Raw genomic sequence first — 13,304 nt, 5'->3', positions numbered from 1 at the left:
CTTGTATTTATGTTCGCACTATAAGCGATAATTCCAATATTTCTGTGCGTTTATTATGCGCGAAGGGTAAGGTTGCACCTAGGGTTACCAACTATACTGTTTTAAACAGTATTATACTGTTTTTCACTCAATTATACTTTTAACTGTTGAACAAAAATAAAGTATACAATATACTGAGTGTTTGAGGGTAGGTGCCAAACAGTGAATACGCAATTTTACATCTAAGTTTAAATTAAATATTCTTTTTTTAAATATAAATCAAATTTAATGTCAATTTACAAACCTCTTTAATTTACACATCGCCGGCACTAAATTCCTTTATAAGTTTCGGTAAATCACTACAAAATTATGGAGTCAGTTAAGGAGACACTTAACTCTCTATCCGAAGCCTTCCACAAAACTATGGATTCCTTCCAAGCTGAACTACAGAAAGCATCAGCAACAGCACAGATCTCTCCAGCCCTTCCAGAAGATTTTAAATCATTCAGGACATTCATACTCTCTGCCTTGACTACCATCCAGCAGCAAATACTGTTACTTGGTAGGGAAGCCGAACGCCAAGAATTGTATAGGCGCCGTAAGACTCTTCTTTTTCACGGAGTGCCAGAAGAGAAGACAGAAGATGCAAGTGGTAAGGCTGTTGACCTCATCAGCACCAAACTTCAGGTACCAAACTTTGATAGTTCCTGCATTAGTCAATGCCATCGGTTGGGACGTATGAGTAGTAAACCCAGGCCCTTACTAATAAAATTCTCAAATAAGACTGTTCGTGATCGGGTTTGGTTTTCCAAAACCAAGTTGAAGGGTTCTGGTGTTACGCAGTCCGAGTATCTAACCAAGCCTCGTCATGCAGTCTTTCTTGAAGCCAGAAAGCGGTTTGGAATTTCAAAGACATGGTCCCGTGACGGCTACATTTATGTACTTGACCACGAGGGAAACCGGCATCGAGTGGAGCAACTGACTGAACTCGACCAAGTCCCTAATTCAGGTATTGCTGTACCGTCGACTTCGAAACAACTCCCACTTGACAAGACAAATGTAACTCGTGCAAGAAAGCAGAAGAAATAACGCCTTTTAGTTATATATCACATTATTAGTATCATACTCTCTAGCTGTTTGCATCTTAAGTCCAATTTTTGTGTTTCCATTTACCCAAGGTATGTTTAAAAACTTTTATTTTGATTTTGAAAGCTCCAACACATTGAAATAGGTATACGACATTTGAGTTTTGACACTGACAACAACTGACAAGTCGATCACTGTCATGACCAGTCATGACATTTGAAGTTTTTTTTATTTTTGTTGGTAATCACGTTGGCATTGGCTTGAGGGTTGTTTGCATAGACTTAATATATACTGTTGTTTGTGATACGATCATACGCCTTCATTTAAATATTAATATTCCTGATCAGTTAATATTATGTACTTTATATTATATTGATCAACATTAATGTGTTATACCTAATAAGGTTGATTTTTATTATTTTTTGTTTTGTAATATTTTTTATTTTTATTTAATTATTATGCTTTTAGTTGCCTTTGAGTTGTGGTGCTTTAGTATTGGTGATGTTCTTGTTTGTACTATTGTTATTTGATTTTATTTGTTTTCATCCAAATCATTCTTTTTCTTTTTGTCGGTGATGGTAATATGTACTTAGTAGATTTTTATATTAATTTAGAATACAATATAGTTTTAGTCTTAGTAGCTTTCTTTGTGTATTTTATTTTATTTTTTATACTTATTATTATTTACTCAATGGCAGTAGCAAATAATATTAATCTGAGCGATAGCTTTGAATCCAGTTCTGAAGAGTTCCAGAGTTTATCCAGTAACGACAGTTTCCAAAGTATTCCCTCTCTTACTGAAACTCTTTCGTCCACTTTCGCAAATCTTTCCAAAAAGTTTAACGTGACTCATATTAATGCCCAAAGCATTCCAGGACACTATAATGAATTTGCCTCTTCCTTTTATAATCAAAATATACACGCTATTTTAGTGTCCGAAACATGGTTTAAGTCGTGACATCCATCCGTATTGTTTTCACTGCCGGGGTATACCTTAATCCGACATGACCGTTCTAGCAGAACGGGCGGTGGTGTTGCCATTTATCTGCAGTCCAACATACCTTATAATGTTGCTCTAACTTCTCCACAGCCCGAAAATGGACCCGAGTACTTGTTTATCGAAGTCACCCTTGCAAATACCAAATCCCTTCTAGGAGTGTTTTACAGTCCCTCGCTTCAGATTAATTATTTTGCAGAGTTAGAGAACATTACTGACAAGTTAATCCCTGTATACGACAAAGTCTTAATAATGGGCGATTTTAATACATGCCTCATAAAAAATGACTGGCGGGCGTCAAGACTTAGATCCATTGCCACTGCAGCAAATCTGCAAATTTTACCATCGTCCGCTACGCATTTCTTTCCCAATTGCGAACCCTCACTTCTTGACCTTATACTGGTTTCTTCCTCTTGTGCAATTGAAAAGCATGGTCAATGCAATGCTATTGATTTCTCTTACCATGATCTGATCTATGCGTCTCTTTGCATATGCCCTCCCAAGCGTAAATCAAAAATGGTCATGCAACGTAACTTTTCTAAGATTAATCTTGCAATGCTACAGGAGGATGCACAGCATGTAGACTGGTCCTTACTTCTAGCAGCTCAATCTGTAGATCAGCAAGTGAGCTTATTAAATAGCACAATAATGCGGTTGTATGACACTCATGCTCCAGTTCAACCCATTAAAATTCGGCATCGCCCAGCGCCTTGGCTAACGGAGGAGATCAAATCTTTGCAGCAAAAACGAAATAACGCAAGACTTAAATTCAGGAAGGAACCGTCTGATGCAAATAAGGAAACATATCGTCTCATTCGTAATCGTTGCAACAAAGCATGCAGGGATGCTCGGCGGCGATATTATCATAAGGCTGTTATAGAAGAAAAAGATCCCTCACGCGTTTGGCGTTTTCTGAGGTCACTTGGTATAGGTAAAAATAGCACCAGCTCTCCACTGACCAACCTGGACCTTGACGCAGCCATCCGTCATTTTTCATCTCCTCCTTCCTTTGACAGCGCAACAAAGGGCAATACACTTCAGTCTTTATCCAATACACCTGTCCACGATGTCCCTATGTTCACCTTCAATGACGTTACTATAGATGATACAAAGCGTGCGATTAAATCTATTGATTCTGATGCCGCAGGTTGTGATAGCATTGGACGAAAAATGATTATTCCAATCCTCGACTCTTTAATTTTTCCGATAACCTGTATCTTTAATACCTCCATCCGTACTTGCACCTTCCCTTCTATGTGGAAGGATGCAGATGTTATTCTTATCCCAAAAAAGTCTAACCCTTCCGTTTTTACGGACTTCTGTCCTATATCCATCCTTCCCTTCCTGTCCAAAGTTTTCGAGCGTTTAATTTACAATCAACTTAACCGTTTCCTATGTACTAACAATCTCCTTAATCCCTATCAATCCGGTTTTCGTTCAGGTCATAGCACAACCACGGCCTTGCTAAATATATCAGAGGACATACGCAATAATATGGATAAACGTCTCTTAACCATCCTAACCCTTCTTGATTTCACAAATGCTTTTGGAACAGTTGATGTTGACATATTACTTGCCGCTTTGAAAATACTAAACGTTTCTCCGTGTGTTATAAAATGGTTCGACAGCTATCTAAGGGGCCGCAGACAGCGTATTCGCAGCAATGACAGCTTTTCTTCTTGGATTGACCTATTCGCTGGTGTACCACAGGGAGGTGTACTCTCTCCTTTATTATTCGCCATATTTATTAATTCGATCAGTTGCCGCTTAACATCATCCTATCATCTTTATGCTGACGACCTCCAGGTATACACGCACTCTCTCATCGAGGATCTGAAGGAGGCTGTTGATCGCGTCAATAAAGACCTCCTCTACTTAGCCAGCTGGTGCAAATCATTTGGTATAAGTGTTAACCCCAGCAAGAGCCAAGCTATTATTATTATTGGCAGTCCAAAGCTTCGCTCCCGAATAATTTGGCAGGAACTTCCCATACTGAGCTTCGATGGCTCCCCGATTCCTTTTGTGGATAGCGTTAAAAATTTAGGAGTCACATTTGACGTTAACTTATCATGGAAGCCTCACATTGATGCTCTTAGCTGTAAAGTTTTTCGGGCTAATGCATCTCTCCGTATACTTGGTAACTTTCTGCCAATCTCTACGAAGATTGCTCTGGCGCACACAATACTGTTACCTATATTGGACTATGCTGATGTTTGTTTTATCGATTTAACAGAAGAGCTACTAGATAAACTGGAAAGACTTCAAAACGTTTGCATTAGATTTATTTTTGGATTACGGAAATATGACCATGTTTCGGAATTCCGCAGAAAGCTTTGCTGGCTTCCTATTCGTTCCCGACGTGACACTCACACTCTTTCACTCCTTTATAATATCCTGTTTGACCCTTCCACACCTTTATACTTAAAAAAACGCTTTAATTTCCTACGTGACACCCACCAACTATCGTTACGCTCTTCTAACAATCTGACCCTTGAAATCCCCTCCCATTCCTCTTCCCTATTTTCCAAATCCTTTACTGTTCGTGCTGCAGTACTTTGGAACTCACTGCCACTGGAAATTCGTCGCGCTGATACGATTAATATTTTTAAAAATAAGTTAAGACACCATTTCTTAAATAAGACATAAATTTGTTGCTACTTTTATTATTATTATTGTTTTTCAAGTTAATTGTTAATTAAGTAAACTTTTCTCTGTTTATTAGTTTTGTACACCTACACGATATTTGCAATCTCTTTTAGACAATCCGATAAGCAAAAGGTTGACTGGAAGAGATTGCTTGTTAGCAATAAGTTCGCCTTTTGTGCATCATCAGTATATGCTGTCATATGTAAAATGATTTTATTTTGTATTTTTTTGGTGTGCAATAAAGTGTTATTGTATTGTATTGTATTGTACTGTTTTCAGCATCAACATGCAAACACATTAGTAATATAACGCCTTTACAAAACAGACGACTTGGCAGCATGGGCTTAGATCCCTTTGCCTTTCCCGTATAATGGACAATTATTTAAAAAAAGACTGTCACTCATTGTCATGCGATTCATGCGATTGCGCGTTTTCGGAACCTAACCTAAGTAATTTTTTTCGCGTGGCCCTTGTTATTTTAAAGCATAAACAGTGATAAGTTTAGTGTATAGAAGATGGAAAGTGATCACGAATCACCTTCTCCTCCTGCAACGCCAAAAAAGAAAGCCAAACTATCGAAGGTAAAACAAAAATATAGGCACGAATGGGAATGACTGGTTAACGAGTGATCCTTTATGCGAATTTAATGCAAAATATGTGCTTTAACATTTAGTATTTCTCACGCAGGTGTCGGGCAGGTAAGGTTTGTTTTTTGTTAATTGTTTGGTACTTTTGTTTGCGCCTTTGCTTCAAGCAAGTTGCTTGCTTGATATTGTCTCTTTTCTGGTATGCATAAATTAATTTGATATCCTAGGTACCTAAGTTGCATAAAATATATATTTTGTTTCTGTGTTTTTTTAGGTTAAACAGCACTTGACCAGTAAAAAACACCGAGCAAAAACGGATATGAGAAAATCTAGTGGATTGTTACAAAAGTTTTTTCCTAAAACTTCTGCTTCTACATCAGGCTTGTCTTCCCCTTCTAATGAAGATATCAAGTTGACAGCGGCCGAGTTAGCGATGACATACCATACTGTCAAGCATAATTTATCGTACAATAGCCAGGACTGTAGTATCAAATTAAATAAGATTATCTATGTTGATTCCAAAACAGCCACCAACATACGATTGGCTAGGACAAAAATGGAGGCATTAGTGACTGATGTTCTTGGCCCACACTCATTGCAGTCTGTTATTGACGAGTTAAATAAAGACAATGTATTTTATTGTCTACAAACTGATGCCTCAAATAAAAAAATATTAAACTGTTTCCTCTGGTAGTTCAATATTTTACCCCTAAAAATGGGATACAATAAAAATTAATTGATTTTTATGAAAATCCAGATGAATCAGCCAATGGGATGTTTTCAGCAATTAAAAACTCCTTAAGAGTCTTATCAACTTTCTTTTAGTCAATTAGCTGGTCTTAGTGCTGACAATACAAATGCAAATTTTGGACATAATCATTCATTATACACAAACATGTTAGAGGTTGTGCCAGACTTGTTAAAAGAAAATTGTCATGCACATATTGTACACAATTCAGTAAAACATGCTATGAATAGTTTAAATTACGACATTGAGAACATTGTTTTAAAAATTTATAGCCATTTCTCTGTTTCTGCATGCAGAAGAGAAGAATTAAAAAGATTTGTAGCGCTTGCTGAAGGAGAGTTTCATGAAATAAAACGACACATAGGGACTCGTTGGCTGTCTCTTCTACCAGCAATCGACACAATTTTACTTAATTGGACACCAATTTGTAACTACTTTGTTAGTTTGGATGTTGACTGTCCAATGGTTATTCAAAATGTATTAATGCTGGATAATAATGTACAAAATAAGGTTGTTCATAGTTACCTTCTTTATGCGAGTCATATATTAAATGTTTTCAATAAAACCATTAAAAAATTAGAAGGCAATAATATAACTATATTAGATGTTTATAACATTATGACTGGTTTAAAGACCGAGCTAATCCAAAGAAAAAATGATAAATATTTTGGCCATGAAACAAAAAAAGTATTAAATGCTATTATAGGGTCTTTCCAAGAAGTTTTTAATAGAACTATTAATTACTTCATACTTTTTATTGATAAGGCTAATTTGTATTTAGAGAAATAGTTTGACTTCAGTCAGACTAACTGGCTTTCTTTAATAAGCTGTTTGTCATTAAAGTCTTCAGTCGCATTTTATGATTTTGAGAAAATTATAGATAATCTAAATTTGTACAGACTAAATATTGGCATGGATGATTTATATTCTGAATTAACAAATTTCAAAGTCATTTATGAAAAATATCAGAAGACAAAGATTTTCTTGAAATGAGTACTGGCCAAAAATGGAGCTATTTGTTAGTGAGCGCTTCAGAAGAATTTAAAAACATAACTAAAATTGTCTCATATCTACTTTCTGTTCCTGCCACCTCATCATTTACTGAAAGAGTTTTTTCAGTAATGAATGCTAAGTGGCAGGAGGACAGAAATAGAGCATCGATTAATTTAATTAAGAATGAGCTACAAATTTACTTTAATTTAAGCTATAGTTGTGGTGAAGCGTATGATATTTTTAAAAATGATGATAAATTATTGAGCTGTGTGAGGAGTACTAAAAAATATATGTTTAAAATAAATAAAAAATAAAAATACTGTTCATATGTCTTCACTTCACTTCACTTCACAAACACTCCGAGCTTATTTTTGACCCTGATACACAGCTTAAACGTAGATCAGATAAGGTCTGCAGTGAAGAAAACAGATGATGTTTTACAACAATTTGTAAAACATCATCTGTTTTCTTCACTCGACTTCTGCCCTTCCTCGCACCACATATGTATAATAAAATGAATAAGATATTAAATATTTACGATAAAACAATATATAAATGTAAATCAATTGTGCAAAAGTGGCTACTAAACCTTAATTATAATGAAACTGAATTACTTCTATCAACTGTATCGTAAAGTACACACACACACACACACGCACGCACGCACGCACGCACGCAAGCACGCACGCACGCACGCACGCACGCACGCACGCACGCACGCACGCACGCACGCACGCACGCACGCACGCACACACACACACACACACACACACACACACACACACACACACACACACACACACACATATATATACACACACACACACACACTTTAGACAACCATGATAAATATTAATTTTAAGTCCTCATATCCGCGGGTGAGACCTGGAGACCTGAAACACAGGGTATCCTATATGTTAAATACCTACTATGTTAAGTTGTGTGAAAAATAAATTTTATTTTATTATTATTATTTTATTATTATTATGTCTGAAATACTGTTTAATTTTCTTCGTAAACCTAAATATACTTTATTTCTTGAAAAAAAGTTGGTAACCCTAGTTGCACCCCTAAAACCGGTAAGCATACCGCGCGTAGAATTGTGTGGTGCATTATTAGAAGCTAGATTATATGATAAGGTAATTTCATCGATTAATCGTCAATTCGATTGTGTTGTTTTCTGGTCGGACTAAACTATAGTATTAGGATGGTTGCGCATGTCTCCTGATCTGTTACAAACATTTGTCCAAAATAGAGTAGCTGAAATACATGAACTCTCGGGAACCTTGCCGTGGCATCATGTTAGCGGGAAACACAACCCGGCGGATTTAGTGTCACGTGGCGTGACAGTCGATGAACTCGCTAAATCTAGATTATATTGGTCAGGGCCTGAGTTTCTACATGACAAACACTTCATTAGCATTAATATATCTCACCCTCCTCATGTTTTACCAGAGTTGTTGCCGGAGAAGAAACGTGGTTGCCATCTGTCGTTTGTAGCTACAAATACAATATTTATTAATTTTGAAAGGTTTTCAAATTTTCTACGCATGGTACGCGCTATAGCTTATATGTTACGATTTTTGCACATTGTTCGTAATAAAAATAATAAACGTACGGGTAAGTACTAATGAAATTATATAATCTCTTTACTTTCAAATACCAAAAAACATTCTATTTTGTTAGGTAGTAATCATCATCATCATCATATCAGCCTATAGTCGTCCACTGCTGGACATAGGCCTCTCTCAATGAACGCCAGTTCATTGAGAGAGGTAGTACTCATAGTTTCACTAAATTGTTATTCCGCTATGAACATGTTAAATTGTTAAGCCTAGGTTACACGGTGCGAGCTAGCATGCGAGCTGACCGTGTCAGTTACTGAGGTGCAATAGCTCGCACTGTGTGACCGCATCATACGAGTAACTGTTATGTGCGAGTGGGACAGTTGCTCGCAAGCGAGTTACTTCAACATTTTTTGTTTTTACTCGCAACTGGCCTTCCCCCACCACGCCACTCGCACGTCGCTCGGTCGTCAACTCGCATGATTTCGCGAAATGACAGTAGCTCGTACGCTCGGGCCCACGCCGCCGGTGCAGTGTTTTTGTAGGTTTCTTGCGTTGACATCAAAATGGCGGAAAGGTGGACATCCGATCAAAATATAAAGTTCGTGGAGCTATACAAGAATCAAACGAACTTATGGAATTGTTTGGATCCTAATTACAAGAACAGAGATTTGCGTAAAGCGTCGTTAGAACACATCCGCTTGGAATGCAATTTACAAAACATGAATGAAGTTACAAAAAAAATCAAAAACTTACGCTCAACGTATAACCGGGAGTTATTGAAAATTGAAAAGAGCAAAAAAAGTGGATCTGGCACTGATGAGATCTATAAACCATCTATCAAATGGTTCGATTCTATGGATTATATTATGAAAATAATTAATCTTAAAGAAAAGGAAACATCAAGTAATTTGGTAAGTATTTTATTACAAACTAGATGTCCCGCGCGGCTTCGCCCGCGTAAATTAGGAATTTTACGGAAACCGTACATTTTCCCATAAAAATAGCTCTTATGTCCCTACTCCCTTCACATGGTCTACTCTATATCTGTGCCAAATATTGCCATAAAAATTGCTCCAGTAGTTCGTAATTTCTAATATTTCCCCCGTTTTTCCCACATTTTCCTGAGTTTCTTCGGTCTTATTAGTCTTAGCCTATAGTCTTAGTTCTTACTCGATAAATGAGCTATCTAACACTGAAATAAGTTTTTAAATCGGATCTGTAGTTCCTCCGATTCCGTTCAAGCAAACATACTCTTCAGGTTTATAATATTAGGTAGGTATAGATTTTTTTAAATTATCGCTTGACAAACTCGAGTCTCGATCTAAAAGACTATGAAAAGTACTTACCAATAACATGGTATAATATGGTAGTGATGATGATGACGATGTTGATGATGAATGTAATTTGCATAGAAGCATATGCTTTCCGTTCTTAAAACAACGCCGAAACTCCCAAACTTGTATCTATAAAGAATCAGGAGTTCTCTCAGCACCTTCCGAACCACGGTATACCAGGTATACCTCGGTTCAAAATCTTACTTGTTGGTAGCATATGCTTAGAATACTTCTCACGAAACCGAAGTCACCACATATTTCCCTATAATTTTTGAGGAGTTCCCTCGTTTACTTATGGATCCTTCATCAGATCACCACTTTTGTGAATATAATACCGAATTGGGATGATACCCTATATTTATGATGATACCCAAAAGAAAAATTTTGAAAATCGGTTAACAAACGACGGAGTAATCGTTGAACATAAGAAAACGAACATAACACCTCCCCCATTTTGAAAGTCGGTTAAAATTGTAGCCTATGTGTTATTCTGATGTATAAGCTATATTATTGTAAAGTTTCATTAAAATCCGTTCAGTAGTTTTTGCGTGAAAGAGTAACAAACATCCATACATCTACATATACATCCATGCATCTATACATCTGTGGGATAATGCGTGGCGACGCTAAAGGAAGATCTTCCGACCGAGCGAGGTGTTATGCTCGGTCAGGCTGAAGCCCACGTGATACATTTCAGCTGTCGTATATATACCGACGCGCTCAGAAAACTTCGATAGCGCGATGCAGGAATATTAGGCGATTTGTGGGTACCGCCACACATCCAAAATTTTTCTCACCTTTTAAACCTTCCCTAGACCTCCACGAATAATTCAAGACCAAGATAAGATAAATCCGTTCAGCCGTTCTCGAGTTTTAGCGAGACTAACGAACAGCAATTGATTTTTATATATATAGATTATAATTACAAAGGCACAAGGCACATTCCAAACCAGTCAGGGTCCACAAAATTTACTATCCTTTATTTTTCTCTTCCCTTTTATATTCTAATAACTACTAGGTAATTATAATTACCTAATCATATAATTTTGCCATGCAACTGCTCCGTCGTCATTGAAATAATTTTTATATTTATCACGCATTTTCTCTGCTATTAATTTCGATCTATTATTAATTCTCGAGCGACGAATACTCGGTAATTCATTAATTTCGGACCTCCACTGGCCCTGAATGATTTGAAAGTTTATGATGTCTTCATAATCTGTAGTTCCTGGTGGTGTATAAGTATTTGATGCAGTAGTACGTAACCAGTTGTGTAATGTACAAGCACATGAGACGATCTTTATCGTAGTTTCCTCTGTAACTTGAATTGGCTTTCCCAAAACACGAAAACGAGATGCTAGAATGCCGAACCCATTCTCCACAATCCTTCTTGCTCTGCTCAACCTATAATTAAAAATCTTTTCGGCGGTGGTCAATGTATTTTTGTAGGGCTTTAGTAAATACGGTTTTAAAGGGAAGGCATCATCTCTAACTAGAATACCATTTTCAGGCAACAATAAATTGTTTTCTAGATAAGGATACAAAGAGCAGTTTTGGAATACCCCACCATCTGCGTTACGACCATATGAGCCTATATCTACATATCTGAAAGTATAATCGTGATCCCCAACAGCCATGAGCACTATACTATTTGTTCCTTTGTAGTTATAATATTCACTGCCACAATTTGGTGGTGCTTGAATTGTTATATGCTTCCCATCGATAGAGCCACAACAATTAGGGAAATTCCACCTCGAAGCGAATCCTATTTGGATATCTTGCCATTCTTTCACATTCGGTATCTGAAAAATAAAAGAGTAATGTTAATTTCAGGAACCATATCATCCATCAACGTCAGGAAGCAACGTCGCATCAGCGTCAGGAAGCGAGGAGGCCACGAATAACGTGGACCTTGATGCTAGTGACAATAGCAACAAAGCTGCTCATATAAAAGTGGTAAAGCCACCAAAAACTCTAAAGTTAAAGACGAAATTATCATCAGAACGGTCTGACATTCAAGCAGCCGTAAATGAACTCAAAGAACTAAATAGTAGTTTAGTAAACGTGTCTGCCCCGATTACAAGAGAATTAGAAGATGAATGTTATGTTATTGGAAGACATGTAGCACTGCAGCTGAAACAGTTATCTTCGATTGATAGAATTGATGCGACAGATGAAATACAGGCGATACTCTCTAGATACCGTAAGAGAGCCCTCTGTGGTAGAATTGTGTACACACCTTCTAATTACAGTTCCGAATGTACGCCATCACCACAGCCTACAGTAAATTATGAAATGTCTGCACTCTCTATGCAAGTGGAACAATCTTCACAATCTATACTCCATAATGAATGTACGCTATCACCACAGCCTGTAGCCTACCAGCTTGTAGAGGTCGCTACTGAAGCTTATCAACCTGTTGAACCTACAACATCTGCATTCTCTGCGCCACTGCTGGATCAATTTGAATCTATACCCCAATCTAATGATGTACTTGCTGCAGCAATATCAATCTCTAATATTAAAAAATAACGAACTAAGCTATGTAGTACTGTAGTTATTAAGTATTAATATTGTTACGTGCTAGGGTTCGAGGATTTGGAGAGAAAGACCTGGTGACTCTCTTGAAGACTTTATTAACACTGCACTAAACACTAGGTCACAACACTTAGCACTAAGTCCAAACACTAATCACTAGGTCCAATCACTAAGCACTATCACTGTCCTAGGTCGTAGCCAAGTCGCAGGTTTCACTGGTTCACTCACTATTGATCACTTGATGTCGCCTTGAAGATCGCTCTGATTGAACTGAATTGCCGGGCCTGCCTTGCGGCTCTTTTTATATGGCGAGACGAATTCCAGAAATTTCCCGATTCACGTAAACAAGTAAACAACCGTGGGAAATTTCTAGTAGCCTCGGGCATGTGCCACAATAAAACTGCCGTCCTTGCGATAAGTGCAGTAAGTTGAATTTAATTTAGACCTTATGGACTCAGTCATAAGGTCTAAATTCAAACACGCTAACAAATAAAGGGTAAACACGTAAACAAACATTGGACCTTTTTAGAAGGTTCGAGTATGTACTTGCGCACCACGTGTCCGTATACCATGTACCGTAACACTACTCCCCTCTTAGAGATGCTCGTCCCGAGCATCATTGTTACTGCCATGGTATCGCGCCAGACGGTCTATGTGTACCACTTTGAATGTCCCTCTTGGTTGCTTTTGAATCCTGTAAGTCACATCGTTCAATCGGGTAACCACTTTGTATGGGCCGTCCCACTTGGTCTGCAACTTTGGAGATTTGCCTTTTCGGCGAGTTGGGTTATGCAGCCACACCAGTGACCCTTCTTCGAAGCCGCTTGT

This window comes from Aricia agestis, chromosome 3 (genome assembly GCF_905147365.1).
Source record: "Aricia agestis chromosome 3, ilAriAges1.1, whole genome shotgun sequence".
NCBI lineage: Eukaryota > Metazoa > Arthropoda > Insecta > Lepidoptera > Lycaenidae > Aricia > Aricia agestis.
This window is presented reverse-complemented; position numbering follows the sequence as displayed.